This window comes from Oncorhynchus mykiss, chromosome 15 (assembly GCF_013265735.2).
Source record: "Oncorhynchus mykiss isolate Arlee chromosome 15, USDA_OmykA_1.1, whole genome shotgun sequence".
NCBI classification, from domain to species: domain Eukaryota; kingdom Metazoa; phylum Chordata; class Actinopteri; order Salmoniformes; family Salmonidae; genus Oncorhynchus; species Oncorhynchus mykiss.
Genome location: NC_048579.1, coordinates 41,336,112 through 41,357,019, shown reverse-complemented (window position 1 = coordinate 41,357,019; position 20,908 = coordinate 41,336,112). Strand labels below are relative to the sequence as shown.

Here is a 20,908-nt window from a genome sequence, read left to right as displayed (position 1 = left end):
GAAATGCGGCAGAGCGAGAACAATGTTTGTCAAAACATGACACATCCCGAAAATCAGTCTTCTCATACAAATGGCTGTAGCTTCCGAACGGTTTGACCTACAAAATTGTTTGACCATCTCAGTTTTGCTCTACGACCCCCACAAGGGTCACGACACTTGTCTGAAGGTAATCTATGTACCGGTTAAAATGACAGATTTTTTAACCAAGGAAGAAATGAATAAATGCTGTGCGATGCTGAACCCACGAGTGCAGAGAACAATGGATTAGCAATCCATTGCCTTTATCACTCATCCACCTTGGTCTGCACTCCAAACTGTTGCCCAAGAACCGCCTCTTTCAGATTGTTAAAGGCTCTACACATGGGCTCGTCCAGGATTTGAACCCGGGACCTCTCGCACCCGAAGCAAGAATCATACCCCTAGACCAACGAGCCATTTTATCAAAGGCATTTTTATTGCAGTCGCCAGCAATGACGGTGAGGATTTGGATTGACAGGTCGATGGTGCCAGGCCACAGTGAATAACGTGAGTGTTGGTGGTATACTTGTGAGCATAGCTGTCTTCCAAGCAGTTGACCAGGTTTTAGTTCAAATACTCTGTAATTCATCTGCTGAATCTTTCAGATTCAATCTTCATTAGCTGTAACAGCAAGAAACAAATGAAGAAAGAGCTAATGTAGATTAAAAAAATTTAAAAGTAGACATCAAAATCAATTGGATTTCATTTCATTTGATCCGATTGACGCACCGGTACATGAATAAAATAAAAAATCCCCATTGGAATCTGTCTGTTTTAAACTAGAAATGTCACTTTTTTTGCACTGGATGCTTCTCAAACCTTCATAACCGCTGATGTCACACCTCTGCATCTTTGGTGAAATGCGGCAGAGCGAGAACAATGTTTGTCAAAACATGACACATCCCGAAAATCAGTCTTCTCATACAAATGGCTGTAGCTTCCGAACGGTTTGACCTAAAAAATTGTTTGACCATCTCAGTTTTGCTCTACGACCCCCACAAGGGTCACGACACTCGTCTGAAGGTAATCTATGTACCGGTTAAAATGATAGATTTTTTAACCAAGGAAGAAATGCTGTGCGATGCTGAACCCACGAGTGCAGAGCACAATGGATTAGCAATCCATTGCCTTTATCACTCATCCACCTTGGTCTGCACTCCAAACTGTTGCCCAAGAACCGCCTCTTTCAGATTGTTAAAGGCTCTACACATGGGCTCGTCCGGGATTTGAACCCGGGACCTCTCGCACCCGAAGCGAGAATCATACCCCTAGACCAACGAGCCGTTTTATCAAAGGCATTTTTATTGCAGTCGCCAGTAATGACGGTGAGGATTTGGATTGACAGGTCGATGGTGCCAGGCCACAGTGAATAACGTGAGTGTTGGTGGTATACTTGTGAGCATAGCTGTCTTCCAAGCAGTTGACCAGGTTTTAGTTCAAATACTCTGTAATTCATCTGCTGAGTCTTTCAGATTCAATCTTCATTAGCTGTAACAGCAAGAAACAAATGAAGAAAGAGCTAATGTAGATTAAACAAATTCAAAAGTAGACATCAAAATCAATTGGATCTCATTTCATTTGATCCGATTGACGCACCGGTACATGAATAAAATAAAAAATCCCCATTGGAATCTGTCTGTTTTAAACTAGAAATGTCACTTTTTTTGCACTGGATGCTTCTCAAACCTTCATAACCGCTGATGTCACACCTCTGCATCTTTGGTGAAATGCGGCAGAGCGAGAACAATGTTTGTCAAAACATGACACATCCCGAAAATCAGTCTTCTCATACAAATGGCTGTAGCTTCCGAACGGTTTGACCTACAAAATTGTTTGACCATCTCAGTTTTGCTCTACGACCCCCACAAGGGTCACGACACTCGTCTGAAGGTAATCTATGTGCCGGTTAAAATGACAGATTTTTTAACCAAGGAATAAATGCTGTGCGATGCTGAACCCACGAGTGCAGAGCACAATGGATTAGCAATCCATTGCCTTTATCATTCATCCACCTTGGTCTGCACTCCAAACTGTTGCCCAAGAAACGCCTATTTCAGATTGTTAAAGGCTCTACACATGGGCTCGTCCACGATTTGAACCCGGGACCTCTCGCACCCGAAGCGAGAATCATACCCCTAGACCAACGAGCCGTTTTATCAAAGGCATTTTTATTGCAGTCACCAGTAATGACGGTGAGGATTTGGATTGACAGGTCAATGGTGCCAGGCCACAGTGAATAACGTGAGTGTTGGTGGTATACTTGTGAGCATAGCTGTCTTCCAAGCAGTTGACCAGGTTTTAGTTCAAATACTCTGTAATTCATCTGCTGAGTCTTTCAGATTCAATCTTCATTAGCTGTAACAGCAAGAAACAAATGAAGAAAGAGCTAATGTAGATTAAAAAAATTAAAAAGTAGACATCAAAATCAATTGGATTTCATTTCATTTGATCCGATTGACGCACCGGTACATGAATAAAATAAAAAATCCCCATCGGAATCGGTCTGTTTTAAACTAGAAATGTCACTTTTTTTGCACTGGATGCTTCTCAAACCTTCATAACCGCTGATGTCACACCTCTGCATCTTTGGTGAAATGCGGCAGAGCGAGAACAATGTTTGTCAAAACATGACACATCCCGAAAATCAGTCTTCTCATACAAATGGCTGTAGCTTCCGAACGGTTTGACCTACAAAATTGTTTGACCATCTCAGTTTTCCTCTACGACCCCCACAAGGGTCACGACACTCGTCTGAAGGTAATCTATGTACCGGTTAAAATGATAGATTTTTTAACCAAGGAAGAAATGAATAAATGCTGTGCGATGCTGAACCCACGAGTGCAGAGCACAATGGATTAGCAATCCATTGCCTTTATCACTCATCCACCTTGGTCTGCACTCCAAACTGTTCCCCAAGAACCACCTCTTTCAGATTGTTAAAGGCTCTACACATGGGCTCGTCCGGGATTTGAACCCAGGACCTCTCACACCCGAAGCGAGAATCATACCCCTAGACCAACGAGCCGTTTTATCAAAGGCATTTTTATTGCAGTCGCCAGTAATGACGGTGAGGATTTGGATTGACAGGTCGATGGTGCCAGGCCACAGTGAATAACGTGAGTGTTGGTGGTATACTTGTGGGCATAGCTGTCTTCCAAGCAGTTGACCAGGTTTTAGTTCAAATACTCTGTAATTCATCTGCTGAGTCTTTCAGATTCAATCTTCATTAGCTGTAACAGCAAGAAACAAATGAAGAAAGAGCTAATGTAGATTAAAAAAATTCAAAAGTAGACATCAAAATTAATTGGATCTCATTTCATTTGATCCGATTGACGCACCGGTACATGAATAAAATAAAAAATCCCCATCGGAATCTGTCTGTTTTAAACTAGAAATGTCACTTTTTTTGCACTGGATGCTTCTCAAACCTTCATAACCGCTGATGTCACACCTCTGCATCTTTGGTGAAATGCGGCAGAGCGAGAACAATGTTTGTCAAAACATGACACATCCCGAAAATCAGTCTTCTCATACAAATGGCTGTAGCTTCCGAACGGTTTGACCATCTCAGTTTTGCTCTACGACCCCCACAAGGGTCACGACACTCGTCTGAAGGTAATCTATGTACCGGTTAAAATGACAGATTTTTTAACCAAGGAAGAAACGAATAAATGCTGTGCGATGCTGAACCCACGAGTGCAGAGCACAATGGATTAGCAATCCATTGCCTTTATCACTCATCCACCTTGGTCTGCACTCCAAACTGTTGCCCAAGAACCACCTCTTTCAGATTGTTAAAGGCTCTACACATGGGCTCGTCCGGGATTTGAACCCAGGACCTCTCGCACCCGAAGCGAGAATCATACCCCTAGACCAACGAGCCGTTTTATCAAAGGCATTTTTATTGCAGTCGCCAGTAATGACGGTGAGGATTTGGATTGACAGGTCGATGGTGCCAGGCCACAGTGAATAACGTGAGTGTTGGTGGTATACTTGTGGGCATAGCTGTCTTCCAAGCAGTTGACCAGGTTTTAGTTCAAATACTCTGTAATTCATCTGCTGAGTCTTTCAGATTCAATCTTCATTAGCTGTAACAGCAAGAAACAAATGAAGAAAGAGCTAATGTAGATTAAAACAATTCAAAAGTAGACATCAAAATTAATTGGATCTCATTTCATTTGATCCGATTGACGCACCGGTACATGAATAAAATAAAAAATCCCCATTGGAATCTGTCTGTTTTAAACTAGAAATGTCACTTTTTTTGCACTGGATGCTTCTCAAACCTTCATAACCGCTGATGTCACACCTCTGCATCTTTGGTGAAATGTGGCAGAGCGAGAACAATGTTTGTCAAAACATGACACATCCCGAAAATCAGTCTTCTCATACAAATGGCTGTAGCTTCCGAACGGTTTGACCTACAAAATTGTTTGACCATCTCAGTTTTGCTCTACGACCCCCACAAGGGTCACGACACTCGTCTGAAGGTAATCTATGTACCGGTTAAAATGACAGATTTTTTAACCAAGGAAGAAATGAATAAATGCTGTGCGATGCTTGAACCCACGAGTGCAGAGCACAATGGATTAGCAATCCATTGCCTTTATCACTCATCCACCTTGGTCTGCACTCCAAACTGTTGCCCAAGAACCGCCTCTTTCAGATTGGTAAAGGCTCTACACATGGGCTCGTCCGGGATTTGAACCCGGGACCTCTCGCACCCGAAGCGAGAATCATACCCCTAGACCAACGAGCCGTTTTATCAAAGGCATTTTTATTGCAGTCGATGGTGACAGGCCACAGTGAATAACGTGAGTGTTGGTGGTATACTTGTGAGCATAGCTGTCTTCCAAGCAGTTGACCAGGTTTTAGTTCAAATACTCTGTAATTCATCTGCTGAGTCTTTCAGATTCAATCTTCATTAGCTGTAACAGCAAGAAACAAATGAAGAAAGAGCTAATGTAGATTAAAAAAATTAAAAAGTAGACATCAAAATCAATTGGATCTCATTTCATTTGATCCGATTGACGCACCGGTACATGAATAAAATAAAAAATCCCCATTGGAATCTGTCTGTTTTAAACTAGAAATGTTACTTTTCTTGCACTGGATGCTTCTCAAACCTTCATAACCGCTGATGTCACACCTCTGCATCTTTGGTGAAATGCGGCAGAGCGAGAACAATGTTTGTCAAAACATGACACATCCCGAAAATCAGTCTTCTCATACAAATGGCTGTAGCTTCCGAACGGTTTGACCTACAAAATTGTTTGACCATTCCATGGAAAGGGGAGACTCTCACAAACACAATGTCGTTCTCAGTTTTGCTCTATGACCCCCACAAGGGTCACGACACTCGTCTGAAGGTAATCTATGAACCGGTTAAAATGACAGATTTTTTAACCAAGGAAGAAATTAATAAATGCTGTGCGATGCTGAACCCACGAGTGCAGAGCACAATGGATTAGCAATCCATTGCCTTTATCACTCATCCACCTTGGTCTGCACTCCAAACTGTTGCCCAAGAACCGCCTCTTTCAGATTGTTAAAGGCTCTACACATGGGCTCGTCCGGGATTTGAACCCTGGACCTCTTGCACCCGAAGCGAGAATCATACCCCTAGACCAACGAGCCATTTTATCAAAGGCATTTTTATTGCAGTCGCCAGCAATGACGGTGAGGATTTGGATTGACAGGTCGATGGTGCCAGGCCACAGTGAATAACGTGAGTGTTGGTGGTATACTTGTGAGCATAGCTGTCTTCCAAGCAGTTGACCAGGTTTTAGTTCAAATACTCTGTAATTCATCTGCTGAGTCTTTCAGATTCAATCTTCATTAGCTGTAACAGCAAGAAACAAATGAAGAAAGAGCTAATGTAGATTAAAAAAATTAAAAAGTAGACATCAAAATCAATTGGATCTCATTTCATTTGATCCGATTGACGCACCGGTACATGAATAAAATAAAAAATCCCCATTGGAATCTGTCTGTTTTAAACTAGAAATGTCACTTTTTTTGCACTGGATGCTTCTCAAACCTTCATAACCGCTGATGTCACACCTCTGCATCTTTGGTGAAATGCGGCAGAGCGAGAACAATGTTTGTCAAAACATGACACATCCCGAAAATCAGTCTTCTCATACAAATGGCTGTAGCTTCCGAACGGTTTGACCTACAAAATTGTTTGACCATCTCAGTTTTGCTCTACGACCCCCACAAGGGTCACGACACTCGTCTGAAGGTAATCTATGTACCGGTTAAAATGACAGATTTTTTAACCAAGGAAGAAATGAATAAATGCTGTGCGATGCTGAACCCACGAGTGCAGAGCACAATGGATTAGCAATCCATTGCCTTTATCACTCATCCACCTTGGTCTGCACTCCAAACTGTTGCCCAAGAACCGCCTATTTCAGATTGTTAAAGGCTCTACACATGGGCTCGTCCGGGATTTGAACCCGGGACCTCTCGCACCCGAAGCGAGAATCATACCCCTAGACCAACGAGCCATTTTATCAAAGGCATTTTTATTGCAGTCGCCAGCAATGACGGTGAGGATTTGGATTGACAGGTCGATGGTGCCAGGCCACAGTGAATAACGTGAGTGTTGGTGGTATACTTGTGAGCATAGCTGTCTTCCAAGCAGTTGACCAGGTTTTAGTTCAAATACTCTGTAATTCATCTGCTGAATCTTTCAGATTCAATCTTCATTAGCTGTAACAGCAAGAAACAAATGAAGAAAGAGCTAATGTAGATTAAAAAAATTAAAAAGTAGACATCAAAATCAATTGGATTTCATTTCATTTGATCCGATTGACGCACCGGTACATTAATAAAATAAAAAATCCCCATTGGAATCTGTCTGTTTTAAACTAGAAATGTCACTTTTTTTGCACTGGATGCTTCTCAAACCTTCATAACCGCTGATGTCACACCTCTGCATCTTTGGTGAAATGCGGCAGAGCGAGAACAATGTTTGTCAAAACATGACACATCCCGAAAATCAGTCTTCTCATACAAATGGCTGTAGCTTCCGAACGGTTTGACCTACAAAATTGTTTGACCATCTCAGTTTTGCTCTACGACCCCCACAAGGGTCACGACACTCGTCTGAAGGTAATCTATGTACCGGTTAAAATGACAGATTTTTTAACCAAGGAAGAAATGAATAAATGCTGTGCGATGCTGAACCCACGAGTGCAGAGCACAATGGATTAGCAATCCATTGCCTTTATCACTCATCCACCTTGGTCTGCACTCCAAACTGTTGCCCAAGAACCGCCTCTTTCAGATTGTTATAGGCTCTACACATGGGCTCGTCCAGGATTTGAACCCAGGACCTCTCGCACCCGAAGCAAGAATCATACCCCTAGACCAACGAGCCGTTTTATCAAAGGCATTTTTATTGCAGTCGCCAGTAATGACGGTGAGGATTTGGATTGACAGGTCGATGGTGCCAGGCCACAGTGAATAACGTGAGTGTTGGTGGTATACTTGTGAGCATAGCTGTCTTCCAAGCAGTTGACCAGGTTTTAGTTCAAATACTCTGTAATTCATCTGCTGAATCTTTCAGATTCAATCTTCATTAGCTGTAACAGCAAGAAACAAATGAAGAAAGAGCTAATGTAGATTAAAAAAATTAAAAAGTAGACATCAAAATCAATTGGATTTCATTTCATTTGATCCGATTGACGCACCGGTACATTAATAAAATAAAAAATCCCCATTGGAATCTGTCTGTTTTAAACTAGAAATGTCACTTTTTTTGCACTGGATGCTTCTCAAACCTTCATAACCGCTGATGTCACACCTCTGCATCTTTGGTGAAATGCGGCAGAGCGAGAACAATGTTTGTCAAAACATGACACATCCCGAAAATCAGTCTTCTCATACAAATGGCTGTAGCTTCCGAACGGGTTGACCTACAAAATTGTTTGACCATCTCAGTTTTGCTCTACGACCCCCACAAGGGTCACGACACTCGTCTGAAGGTAATCTATGTACCGGTTAAAATGACAGATTTTTTAACCAAGGAAGAAATGAATAAATGCTGTGCGATGCTGAACCCACGAGTGCAGAGCACAATGGATTAGCAATCCATTGCCTTTATCACTCATCCACCTTGGTCTGCACTCCAAACTGTTGCCCAAGAACCGCCTCTTTCAGATTGTTATAGGCTCTACACATGGGCTCGTCCAGGATTTGAACCCAGGACCTCTCGCACCCGAAGCAAGAATCATACCCCTAGACCAACGAGCCGTTTTATCAAAGGCATTTTTATTGCAGTCGCCAGTAATGACGGTGAGGATTTGGATTGACAGGTCGATGGTGCCAGGCCACAGTGAATAACGTGAGTGTTGGTGGTATACTTGTGAGCATAGCTGTCTTCCAAGCAGTTGACCAGGTTTTAGTTCAAATACTCTGTAATTCATCTGCTGAGTCTTTCAGATTCAATCTTCATTAGCTGTAACAGCAAGAAACAAATGAAGAAAGAGCTAATGTAGATTAAAAAAATTAAAAAGTAGACATCAAAATCAATTGGATCTCATTTCATTTGATCCGATTGACGCACCGGTACATGAATAAAATAAAAAATCCCCATTGGAATCTGTCTGTTTTAAACTAGAAATGTCACTTTTTTTGCACTGGATGCTTCTCAAACCTTCATAACCGCTGATGTCACACCTCTGCATCTTTGGTGAAATGCGGCAGAGCGAGAACAATGTTTGTCAAAACATGACACATCCCGAAAATCAGTCTTCTCATACAAATGGCTGTAGCTTCCGAACGGTTTGACCATCTCAGTTTTGCTCTACGACCCCCACAAGGGTCACGACACTCGTCTGAAGGTAATCTATGTACCGGTTAAAATGACAGATTTTTTAACCAAGGAAGAAATGAATAAATGCTGTGCGATGCTGAACCCACGAGTGCAGAGCACAATGGATTAGCAATCCATTGCCTTTATCACTCATCCACCTTGGTCTGCACTCCAAACTGTTGCCCAAGAACCGCCTCTTTCAGATTGTTAAAGGCTCTACACATGGGCTCGTCCGGGATTTGAACCCGGGAACTCTCGCACCCGAAGCGAGAATCATACCCCTAGACCAACGAGCCGTTTTATCAAAGGCATTTTTATTGCAGTCACCAGTAATGACGGTGAGGATTTGGATTGACAGGTCGATGGTGCCAGGCCACAGTGAATAACGTGAGTGTTGGTGGTATACTTGTGAGCATAGCTGTCTTCCAAGCAGTTGACCAGGTTTTAGTTCAAATACTCTGTAATTCATCTGCTGAGTCTTTCAGATTCAATCTTCATTAGCTGTAACAGCAAGAAACAAATGAAGAAAGAGCTAATGTAGATTAAAAAAATTCAAAAGTAGACATCAAAATCAATTGGATCTCATTTCATTTGATCCGATTGACGCACCGGTACATGAATAAAATAAAAAATCCCCATTGGAATCTGTCTGTTTTAAACTAGAAATGTCACTTTTTTTGCACTGGATGCTTCTCAAACCTTCATAACCGCTGATGTCACACCTCTGCATCTTTGGTGAAATGCGGCAGAGCGAGAACAATGTTTGTCAAAACATGATACATCCCGAAAATCAGTCTTCTCATACAAATGGCTGTAGCTTCCGAACGGTTTGACCTACAAAATTGTTTGACCATCTCAGTTTTGCTCTACGACCCCCACAAGGGTCACGACACTCGTCTGAAGGTAATCTATGTACCGGTTAAAATGACAGATTTTTTAACCAAGGAAGAAATGAATAAATGCTGTGCGATGCTGAACCCACGAGTGCAGAGCACAATGGATTAGCAATCCATTGCCTTTATCACTCATCCACCTTGGTCTGCACTCCAAACTGTTGCCCAAGAACCGCCTCTTTCAGATTGTTAAAGGCTCTACACATGGGCTCGTCCGGGATTTGAACCCGGGAACTCTCGCACCCGAACCGAGAATCATACCCCTAGACCAACGAGCCGTTTTATCAAAGGCATTTTTATTGCAGTCACCAAGTAATGACGGTGAGGATTTGGATTGACAGGTCGATGGTGCCAGGCCACAGTGAATAACGTGAGTGTTGGTGGTATACTTGTGAGCATAGCTGTCTTCCAAGCAGTTGACCAGGTTTTAGTTCAAATACTCTGTAATTCATCTGCTGAGTCTTTCAGATTCAATCTTCATTAGCTGTAACAGCAAGAAACAAATGAAGAAAGAGCTAATGTAGATTAAAAAAATTAAAAAGTAGACATCAAAATCAATTGGATCTCATTTCATTTGATCCGATTGACGCACCGGTACATGAATAAAATAAAAAATCCCCATTGGAATCTGTCTGTTTTAAACTAGAAATGTCACTTTTTTTGCACTGGATGCTTCTCAAACCTTCATAACCGCTGATGTCACACCTCTGCATCTGTTGTGAAATGCGGCAGAGCGAGAACAATGTTTGTCAAAACATGACACATCCCGAAAATCAGTCTTCTCATACAAATGGCTGTAGCTTCCGAACGGTTTGACCTACAAAATTGTTTGACCATCTCAGTTTTGCTCTACGACCCCCACAAGGGTCACGACACTCGTCTGAAGGTAATCTATGTACCGGTTAAAATGACAGATTTTTTAACCAAGGAAGAAATGAATAAATGCTGTGCGATGCTGAACCCACGAGTGCAGAGCACAATGGATTAGCAATCCATTGCCTTTATCACTCATCCACCTTGGTCTGCACTCCAAACTGTTGCCCAAGAACCGCCTCTTCCAGATTGTTAAAGGCTCTACACATGAGCTCGTCCGGGATTTGAACCCGGGAACTCTCACACCCGAAGCGAGAATCATACCCCTAGACCAACAAGCCGTTTTATCAAAGGCATTTTTATTGCAGTCACCAGTAATGACGTGAGGATTTGGATTGACAGGTCGATGGTGCCAGGCCACAGTGAATAACGTGAGTGTTGGTGGTATACTTGTGAGCATAGCTGTCTTCCAAGCAGTTGACCAGGTTTTAGTTCAAATACTCTGTAATTCATCTGCTGAGTCTTTCAGATTCAATCTTCATTAGCTGTAACAGCAAGAAACAAATGAAGAAAGAGCTAATGTAGATTAAAAAAATTAAAAAGTAGACATCAAAATCAATTGGATCTCATTTCATTTGATCCGATTGACGCACCGGTACATGAATAAAATAAAAAATCCCCATTGGAATCTGTCTGTTTTAAACTAGAAATGTCACTTTTTTTGCACTGGATGCTTCTCAAACCTTCATAACCGCTGATGTCACACCTCTGCATCTTTGGTGAAATGCGGCAGAGCGAGAACAATGTTTTTCAAAACATGACACATCCCGAAAATCAGTCTTCTCATACAAATGGCTGTAGCTTCCGAACGGTTTGACCTACAAAATTGTTTGACCATCTCAGTTTTGCTCTACGACCCCCACAAGGGTCACGACACTCGTCTGAAGGTAATCTATGTACCGGTTAAAATGACAGATTTTTTAACCAAGGAAGAAATTAATAAATGCTGTGCGATGCTGAACCCACGAGTGCAGAGCACAATGGATTAGCAATCCATTGCCTTTATCACTCATCCACCTTGGTCTGCACTCCAAACTGTTGCCCAAGAACCGCCTATTTCAGATTGTTAAAGGCTCTACACATGGGCTCGTCCGCGATTTGAACCCGGGACCTCTCGCACCCAAAGCGAGAATCATACCCCTAGACCAACGAGCCGTTTTATCAAAGGAATTTTTATTGCAGTCACCAGTAATGACGGTGAGGATTTGGATTGACAGGTCAATGGTGCCAGGCCACAGTGAATAACGTGAGTGTTGGTGGTATACTTGTGAGCATAGCTGTCTTCCAAGCAGTTGACCAGGTTTTAGTTCAAATACTCTGTAATTCATCTGCTGAGTCTTTCAGATTCAATCTTCATTAGCTGTAACAGCAAGAAACAAATGAAGAAAGAGCTAATGTAGATTAAAAAAATTAAAAAGTAGACATCAAAATCAATTGGATCTCATTTCATTTGATCCGATTGACGCACCGGTACATGAATAAAATAAAAAATCCCCATTGGAATCTGTCTGTTTTAAACTAGAAATGTCACTTTTTTTGCACTGGATGCTTCTCAAACCTTCATAACCGCTGATGTCACACCTCTGCATCTTTGGTGAAATGCGGCAGAGCGAGAACAATGTTTGTCAAAACATGACACATCCCGAAAATCAGTCTTCTCATACAAATGGCTGTAGCTTCCGAACGGTTTGACCTACAAAATTGTTTGACCATCTCAGTTTTGCTCTACGACCCCCACAAGGGTCACGACACTCGTCTGAAGGTAATCTATGTACCGGTTAAAATGACAGATTTTTTAACCAAGGAAGAAATTAATAAATGCTGTGCGATGCTGAACCCACGAGTGCAGAGCACAATGGATTAGCAATCCATTGCCTTTATCACTCATCCACCTTGGTCTGCACTCCAAACTGTTGCCCAAGAACCGCCTCTTTCAGATTGTTAAAGGCTCTACACATGGGCTCGTCCGGGATTTGAACCCGGGAACTCTCGCACCCGAACCGAGAATCATACCCCTAGACCAACGAGCCGTTTTATCAAAGGCATTTTTATTGCAGTCACCAAGTAATGACGGTGAGGATTTGGATTGACAGGTCGATGGTGCCAGGCCACAGTGAATAACGTGAGTGTTGGTGGTATACTTGTGAGCATAGCTGTCTTCCAAGCAGTTGACCAGGTTTTAGTTCAAATACTCTGTAATTCATCTGCTGAGTCTTTCAGATTCAATCTTCATTAGCTGTAACAGCAAGAAACAAATGAAGAAAGAGCTAATGTAGATTAAAAAAATTAAAAAGTAGACATCAAAATCAATTGGATCTCATTTCATTTGATCCGATTGACGCACCGGTACATGAATAAAATAAAAAATCCCCATTGGAATCTGTCTGTTTTAAACTAGAAATGTCACTTTTTTTGCACTGGATGCTTCTCAAACCTTCATAACCGCTGATGTCACACCTCTGCATCTTTGGTGAAATGCGGCAGAGCGAGAACAATGTTTGTCAAAACATGACACATCCCGAAAATCAGTCTTCTCATACAAATGGCTGTAGCTTCCGAACGGTTTGACCTACAAAATTGTTTGACCATCTCAGTTTTGCTCTACGACCCCCACAAGGGTCACGACACTCGTCTGAAGGTAATCTATGTACCGGTTAAAATGACAGATTTTTTAACCAAGGAAGAAATGAATAAATGCTGTGCGATGCTGAACCCACGAGTGCAGAGCACAATGGATTAGCAATCCATTGCCTTTATCACTCATCCACCTTGGTCTGCACTCCAAACTGTTGCCCAAGAACCGCCTCTTCCAGATTGTTAAAGGCTCTACACATGAGCTCGTCCGGGATTTGAACCCGGGAACTCTCACACCCGAAGCGAGAATCATACCCCTAGACCAACAAGCCGTTTTATCAAAGGCATTTTTATTGCAGTCACCAGTAATGACGTGAGGATTTGGATTGACAGGTCGATGGTGCCAGGCCACAGTGAATAACGTGAGTGTTGGTGGTATACTTGTGAGCATAGCTGTCTTCCAAGCAGTTGACCAGGTTTTAGTTCAAATACTCTGTAATTCATCTGCTGAGTCTTTCAGATTCAATCTTCATTAGCTGTAACAGCAAGAAACAAATGAAGAAAGAGCTAATGTAGATTAAAAAAATTAAAAAGTAGACATCAAAATCAATTGGATCTCATTTCATTTGATCCGATTGACGCACCGGTACATGAATAAAATAAAAAATCCCCATTGGAATCTGTCTGTTTTAAACTAGAAATGTCACTTTTTTTGCACTGGATGCTTCTCAAACCTTCATAACCGCTGATGTCACACCTCTGCATCTTTGGTGAAATGCGGCAGAGCGAGAACAATGTTTTTCAAAACATGACACATCCCGAAAATCAGTCTTCTCATACAAATGGCTGTAGCTTCCGAACGGTTTGACCTACAAAATTGTTTGACCATCTCAGTTTTGCTCTACGACCCCCACAAGGGTCACGACACTCGTCTGAAGGTAATCTATGTACCGGTTAAAATGACAGATTTTTTAACCAAGGAAGAAATTAATAAATGCTGTGCGATGCTGAACCCACGAGTGCAGAGCACAATGGATTAGCAATCCATTGCCTTTATCACTCATCCACCTTGGTCTGCACTCCAAACTGTTGCCCAAGAACCGCCTATTTCAGATTGTTAAAGGCTCTACACATGGGCTCGTCCGCGATTTGAACCCGGGACCTCTCGCACCCAAAGCGAGAATCATACCCCTAGACCAACGAGCCGTTTTATCAAAGGAATTTTTATTGCAGTCACCAGTAATGACGGTGAGGATTTGGATTGACAGGTCAATGGTGCCAGGCCACAGTGAATAACGTGAGTGTTGGTGGTATACTTGTGAGCATAGCTGTCTTCCAAGCAGTTGACCAGGTTTTAGTTCAAATACTCTGTAATTCATCTGCTGAGTCTTTCAGATTCAATCTTCATTAGCTGTAACAGCAAGAAACAAATGAAGAAAGAGCTAATGTAGATTAAAAAAATTAAAAAGTAGACATCAAAATCAATTGGATCTCATTTCATTTGATCCGATTGACGCACCGGTACATGAATAAAATAAAAAATCCCCATTGGAATCTGTCTGTTTTAAACTAGAAATGTCACTTTTTTTGCACTGGATGCTTCTCAAACCTTCATAACCGCTGATGTCACACCTCTGCATCTTTGGTGAAATGCGGCAGAGCGAGAACAATGTTTGTCAAAACATGACACATCCCGAAAATCAGTCTTCTCATACAAATGGCTGTAGCTTCCGAACGGTTTGACCTACAAAATTGTTTGACCATCTCAGTTTTGCTCTACGACCCCCACAAGGGTCACGACACTCGTCTGAAGGTAATCTATGTACCGGTTAAAATGACAGATTTTTTAACCAAGGAAGAAATTAATAAATGCTGTGCGATGCTGAACCCACGAGTGCAGAGCACAATGGATTAGCAATCCATTGCCTTTATCACTCATCCACCTTGGTCTGCACTCCAAACTGTTGCCCAAGAACCGCCTCTTTCAGATTGTTAAAGGCTCTACACATGGGCTCGTCCGGGATTTGAACCCGAGACCTCTCACACCCGAAGCGAGAATCATACCCCTAGACCAACGAGCCATTTTATCAAAGGCATTTTTATTGCAGTCGCCAGCAATGACGGTGAGGATTTGGATTGACAGGTCGATGGTGCCAGGCCACAGTGAATAACGTGAGTGTTGGTGGTATACTTGTGAGCATAGCTGTCTTCCAAGCAGTTGACCAGGTTTTAGTTCAAATACTCTGTAATTCATCTGCTGAGTCTTTCAGATTCAATCTTCATTAGCTGTAACAGTAAGAAACAAATGAAGAAAGAGCTAATGTAGATTAAAAAAATTAAAAAGTAGACATCAAAATCAATTGGATCTCATTTCATTTGATCCGATTGATGCACCGGTACATGAATAAAATAAAAAATCCCCATTGGAATCTGTCTGTTTTAAACTAGAAATGTCATTTTTTTTGCACTGGATGCTTCTCAAACCTTCATAACCGCTGATGTCACACCTCTGCATCTTTGGTGAAATGCGGCAGAGCGAGAACAATGTTTGTCAAAACATGACACATCCCGAAAATCAGTCTTCTCATACAAATGGCTGTAGCTTCCGAACGGTTTGACCTACAAAATTGTTTGACCATCTCAGTTTTGCTCTACGACCCCCACAAGGGTCACGACACTCGTCTGAAGGTAATCTATGTACCGGTTAAAATGACAGATTTTTTAACCAAGGAAGAAATTAATAAATGCTGTGCGATGCTGAACCCACGAGTGCAGAGCACAATGGATTAGCAATCCATTGCCTTTATCACTCATCCACCTTGGTCTGCACTCCAAACTGTTGCCCAAGAACCGCCTCTTTCAGATTGTTAAAGGCTCTACACATGGGCTCGTCCGGGATTTGAACCCGAGACCTCTCACACCCGAAGCGAGAATCATACCCCTAGACCAACGAGCCATTTTATCAAAGGCATTTTTATTGCAGTCGCCAGCAATGACGGTGAGGATTTGGATTGACAGGTCGATGGTGCCAGGCCACAGTGAATAACGTGAGTGTTGGTGGTATACTTGTGAGCATAGCTGTCTTCCAAGCAGTTGACCAGGTTTTAGTTCAAATACTCTGTAATTCATCTGCTGAGTCTTTCAGATTCAATCTTCATTAGCTGTAACAGTAAGAAACAAATGAAGAAAGAGCTAATGTAGATTAAAAAAATTAAAAAGTAGACATCAAAATCAATTGGATCTCATTTCATTTGATCCGATTGATGCACCGGTACATGAATAAAATAAAAAATCCCCATTGGAATCTGTCTGTTTTAAACTAGAAATGTCATTTTTTTTGCACTGGATGCTTCTCAAACCTTCATAACCGCTGATGTCACACCTCTGCATCTTTGGTGAAATGCGGCAGAGCGAGAACAATGTTTGTCAAAACATGACACATCCCGAAAATCAGTCTTCTCATACAAATGGCTGTAGCTTCCGAACGGTTTGACCTACAAAATTGTTTGACCATCTCAGTTTTGCTCTACGACCCCCACAAGGGTCACGACACTCGTCTGAAGGTAATCTATGTACCGGTTAAAATGACAGATTTTTTAACCAAGGAAGAAATTAATAAATGCTGTGCGATGCTGAACCCACGAGTGCAGAGCACAATGGATTAGCAATCCATTGCCTTTATCACTCATCCACCTTGGTCTGCACTCCAAACTGTTGCCCAAGAACCGCCTCTTTCAGATTGTTAAAGGCTCTACACATGGGCTCGTCCGGGATTTGAACCCGAGACCTCTCACACCCGAAGCGAGAATCATACCCCTAGACCAACGAGCCATTTTATCAAAGGCATTTTTATTGCAGTCGCCAGCAATGACGGTGAGGATTTGGATTGACAGGTCGATGGTGCCAGGCCACAGTGAATAACGTGAGTGTTGGTGGTATACTTGTGAGCATAGCTGTCTTCCAAGCAGTTGACCAGGTTTTAGTTCAAATACTCTGTAATTCATCTGCTGAGTCTTTCAGATTCAATCTTCATTAGCTGTAACAGTAAGAAACAAATGAAGAAAGAGCTAATGTAGATTAAAAAAATTAAAAAGTAGACATCAAAATCAATTGGATCTCATTTCATTTGATCCGATTGACGCACCGGTACATGAATAAAATAAAAAATCCCCATTGGAATCTGTCTGTTTTAAACTAGAAATGTCATTTTTTTTGCACTGGATGCTTCTCAAACCTTCATAACCGCTGATGTCACACCTCTGCATCTTTGGTGAAATGCGGCAGAGCGAGAACAATGTTTGTCAAAACATGACACATCCCGAAAATCAGTCTTCTCATACAAATGTCTATAGCTTCCGAACGGTTTGACCTACAAAATTGTTTGACCATTCCATGGAAAGGGGAGACTCTCACAAACACAATGTCGTTCTCAGTTTTGCTCTACGACCCCCACAAGGGTCACGACACTCGTCTGAAGGTAATCTATGTACCGGTTAAAATGAAAGATTTTTTAACCAAGGAAGAAATGAATAAATGCTGTGCGATGCTGAACCCACGAGTGCAGAGCACAATGGATTAGCAATCCATTGCCTTTATCACTCATCCACCTTGGTCTGCACTCCAAACTGTTGCCCAAGAACCGCCTCTTTCAGATTGTTAAAGGCTCTACACATGGGCTCGTCCGGGATTTGAACCCGGGACCTCTCTTACCCGAAGCGAGAATCATACCCCTAGACCAACGAGCCATTTTATCAAAGGCATTTTTATTGCAGTCGCCAGCAATGACGGTGAGGATTTGGATTGACAGGTCGATGGTGCCAGGCCACAGTGAATAACGTGAGTGTTGGTGGTATACTTGTGAGCATAGCTGTCTTCCAAGCAGTTGACCAGGTTTTAGTTCAAATACTCTGTAATTCATCTGCTGAGTCTTTCAGATTCAATCTTCATTAGCTGTAACAGCAAGAAACAAATGAAGAAAGAGCTAATGTAGATTAAAAAAATTCAAAAGTAGACATCAAAATCAATTGGATCTCATTTCATTTGATCCGATTGACGCACCGGTACATGAATAAAATAAAAAATCCCCATTGGAATCTGTCTGTTTTAAACTAGAAATGTCACTTTTTTTGCACTGGATGCTTCTCAAACCTTCATAACCGCTGATGTCACACCTCTGCATCTTTGGTGAAATGCGGCAGAGCGAGAACAATGTTTGTCAAAACATGACACATCCCGAAAATCAGTCTTCTCATACAAATGGCTGTAGCTTCCGAACGGTTTGACCTACAAAATTGTTTGACCATCTCAGTTTTGCTCTACGACCCCCACAAGGGTCACGACACTCGTCTGAAGGTAATCTATGTACCGGTTAAAATTACAGATTTTTTAACCAAGGAAGAAATGAATAAATGCTGTGCGATGCTGAACCCACGAGTGCAGAGCACAATGGATTAGCAATCCATTGCCTTTATCACTCATCCACCTTGGTCTGCACTCCAAACTGTTGCCCAAGAACCGCCTATTTCAGATTGTTAAAGGCTCTACACATGGGCTCGTCCGGGATTTGAACCCGGGACCTCTCGCACCCGAAGCGAGAATCATACCCCTAGACCAACGAGCCATTTTATCAAAGGCATTTTTATTGCAGTCGCCAGCAATGACGGTGAGGATTTGGATTGACAGGTCGATGGTGCCAGGCCACAGTGAATAACGTGAGTGTTGGTGGTATACTTGTGAGCATAGCTGTCTTCCAAGCAGTTGACCAGGTTTTAGTTCAAATACTCTGTAATTCATCTGCTGAGTCTTTCAGATTCAATCTTCATTAGCTGTAACAGTAAGAAACAAATGAAGAAAGAGCTAATGTAGATTAAAAAAATTAAAAAGTAGACATCAAAATCAATTGGATCTCATTTCATTTGATCCGATTGACGCACCGGTACATGAATAAAATAAAAAATCCCCATTGGAATCTGTCTGTTTTAAACTAGAAATGTCATTTTTTTTGCACTGGATGCTTCTCAAACCTTCATAACCGCTGATGTCACACCTCTGCATCTTTGGTGAAATGCGGCAGAGCGAGAACAATGTTTGTCAAAACATGACACATCCCGAAAATCAGTCTTCTCATACAAATGTCTATAGCTTCCGAACGGTTTGACCTACAAAATTGTTTGACCATTCCATGGAAAGGGGAGACTCTCACAAACACAATGTCGTTCTCAGTTTTGCTCTACGACCCCCACAAGGGTCACGACACTCGTCTGAAGGTAATCTATGTACCGGTTAAAATGAAAGATTTTTTAACCAAGGAAGAAATGAATAAATGCTGTGCGATGCTGAACCCACGAGTGCAGAGCACAATGGATTAGCAATCCATTGCCTTTATCACTCATCCACCTTGGTCTGCACTCCAAACTGTTGCCCAAGAACCGCCTCTTTCAGATTGTTAAAGGCTCTACACATGGGCTCGTCCGGGATTTGAACCCGGGACCTCTCTTACCCGAAGCGAGAATCATACCCCTAGACCAACGAGCCATTTTATCAAAGGCATTTTTATTGCAGTCGCCAGCAATGACGGTGAGGATTTGGATTGACAGGTCGATGGTGCCAGGCCACAGTGAATAACGTGAGTGTTGGTGGTATACTTGTGAGCATAGCTGTCTTCCAAGCAGTTGACCAGGTTTTAGTTCAAATACTCTGTAATTCATCTGCTGAGTCTTTCAGATTCAATCTTCATTAGCTGTAACAGCAAGAAACAAATGAAGAAAGAGCTAATGTAGATTAAAAAAATTCAAAAGTAGACATCAAAATCAATTGGATCTCATTTCATTTGATCCGATTGACGCACCGGTACATGAATAAAATAAAAAATCCCCATTGGAATCTGTCTGTTTTAAACTAGAAATGTCACTTTTTTTGCACTGGATGCTTCTCAAACCTTCATAACCGCTGATGTCACACCTCTGCATCTTTGGTGAAATGCGGCAGAGCGAGAACAATGTTTGTCAAAACATGACACATCCCGAAAATCAGTCTTCTCATACAAATGGCTGTAGCTTCCGAACGGTTTGACCTACAAAATTGTTTGACCATCTCAGTTTTGCTCTACGACCCCCACAAGGGTCACGACACTCGTCTGAAGGTAATCTATGTACCGGTTAAAATTACAGATTTTTTAACCAAGGAAGAAATGAATAAATGCTGTGCGATGCTGAACCCACGAGTGCAGAGCACAATGGATTAGCAATCCATTGCCTTTATCACTCATCCACCTTGGTCTGCACTCCAAACTGTTGCCCAAGAACCGCCTATTTCAGATTGTTAAAGGCTCTACACATGGGCTCGTCCGGGATTTGAACCCGGGACCTCTCGCACCCGAAGCGAGAATCATACCCCTAGACCAACGAGCCATTTTATCAAAGGCATTTTTATTGCAGTCGCCAGCAATGACGGTGAGGATTTGGATTGACAGGTCGATGGTGCCAGGCCACAGTGAATAACGTGAGTGTTGGTGGTATACTTGTGAGCATAGCTGTCTTCCAAGCAGTTGACCAGGTTTTAGTTCAAATACTCTGTAATTCATCTGCTGAATCTTTCAGATTCAATCTTCATTAGCTGTAACAGCAAGAAACAAATGAAGAAAGAGCTAATGTAGATTAAAAAAATTAAAAAGTAGACATCAAAATCAATTGGATCTCATTTCATTTGATCCGATTGACGCACCGGT

General features: G+C 42.0%; 19 non-coding genes across 19 annotated transcripts; all 19 read right to left on the bottom strand.

The window, feature by feature from the left end:
- Positions 1–362: 362 nt before the first annotated feature.
- Positions 363–434, bottom strand: trnap-cgg. The gene has a single exon. It is a non-coding gene; the product is annotated as a tRNA-Pro (tRNA).
- A 795-nt stretch (positions 435–1,229) lies between these two features.
- Positions 1,230–1,301, bottom strand: trnap-cgg. The gene has a single exon. It is a non-coding gene; the product is annotated as a tRNA-Pro (tRNA).
- Positions 1,302–2,971: 1,670 nt separating this feature from the next.
- On the bottom strand, positions 2,972–3,043 carry trnap-cgg. Its single transcript has one exon. It is a non-coding gene; the product is annotated as a tRNA-Pro (tRNA).
- Positions 3,044–3,829: 786 nt separating this feature from the next.
- trnap-cgg lies at positions 3,830–3,901 on the bottom strand. Its single transcript has one exon. It is a non-coding gene; the product is annotated as a tRNA-Pro (tRNA).
- Positions 3,902–4,705: 804 nt separating this feature from the next.
- Positions 4,706–4,777, bottom strand: trnap-cgg. The gene has a single exon. It is a non-coding gene; the product is annotated as a tRNA-Pro (tRNA).
- Positions 4,778–5,583: 806 nt separating this feature from the next.
- On the bottom strand, positions 5,584–5,655 carry trnap-cgg. Its single transcript has one exon. It is a non-coding gene; the product is annotated as a tRNA-Pro (tRNA).
- Positions 5,656–6,458: 803 nt separating this feature from the next.
- Positions 6,459–6,530, bottom strand: trnap-cgg. Its single transcript has one exon. It is a non-coding gene; the product is annotated as a tRNA-Pro (tRNA).
- An 803-nt stretch (positions 6,531–7,333) lies between these two features.
- Positions 7,334–7,405, bottom strand: trnap-cgg. The gene has a single exon. It is a non-coding gene; the product is annotated as a tRNA-Pro (tRNA).
- An 803-nt stretch (positions 7,406–8,208) lies between these two features.
- trnap-cgg lies at positions 8,209–8,280 on the bottom strand. The gene has a single exon. It is a non-coding gene; the product is annotated as a tRNA-Pro (tRNA).
- A 786-nt stretch (positions 8,281–9,066) lies between these two features.
- Positions 9,067–9,138, bottom strand: trnap-cgg. The gene has a single exon. It is a non-coding gene; the product is annotated as a tRNA-Pro (tRNA).
- Positions 9,139–9,941: 803 nt separating this feature from the next.
- Positions 9,942–10,013, bottom strand: trnap-cgg. The gene has a single exon. It is a non-coding gene; the product is annotated as a tRNA-Pro (tRNA).
- A 1,678-nt stretch (positions 10,014–11,691) lies between these two features.
- Positions 11,692–11,763, bottom strand: trnap-ugg. Its single transcript has one exon. It is a non-coding gene; the product is annotated as a tRNA-Pro (tRNA).
- Positions 11,764–12,566: 803 nt separating this feature from the next.
- On the bottom strand, positions 12,567–12,638 carry trnap-cgg. Its single transcript has one exon. It is a non-coding gene; the product is annotated as a tRNA-Pro (tRNA).
- A 1,678-nt stretch (positions 12,639–14,316) lies between these two features.
- On the bottom strand, positions 14,317–14,388 carry trnap-ugg. The gene has a single exon. It is a non-coding gene; the product is annotated as a tRNA-Pro (tRNA).
- An 803-nt stretch (positions 14,389–15,191) lies between these two features.
- trnap-cgg lies at positions 15,192–15,263 on the bottom strand. Its single transcript has one exon. It is a non-coding gene; the product is annotated as a tRNA-Pro (tRNA).
- An 803-nt stretch (positions 15,264–16,066) lies between these two features.
- Positions 16,067–16,138, bottom strand: trnap-cgg. The gene has a single exon. It is a non-coding gene; the product is annotated as a tRNA-Pro (tRNA).
- Positions 16,139–16,941: 803 nt separating this feature from the next.
- Positions 16,942–17,013, bottom strand: trnap-cgg. The gene has a single exon. It is a non-coding gene; the product is annotated as a tRNA-Pro (tRNA).
- A 1,717-nt stretch (positions 17,014–18,730) lies between these two features.
- trnap-cgg lies at positions 18,731–18,802 on the bottom strand. The gene has a single exon. It is a non-coding gene; the product is annotated as a tRNA-Pro (tRNA).
- A 1,717-nt stretch (positions 18,803–20,519) lies between these two features.
- On the bottom strand, positions 20,520–20,591 carry trnap-cgg. The gene has a single exon. It is a non-coding gene; the product is annotated as a tRNA-Pro (tRNA).
- Between the last annotated feature and the right edge of the window lie 317 nt (positions 20,592–20,908).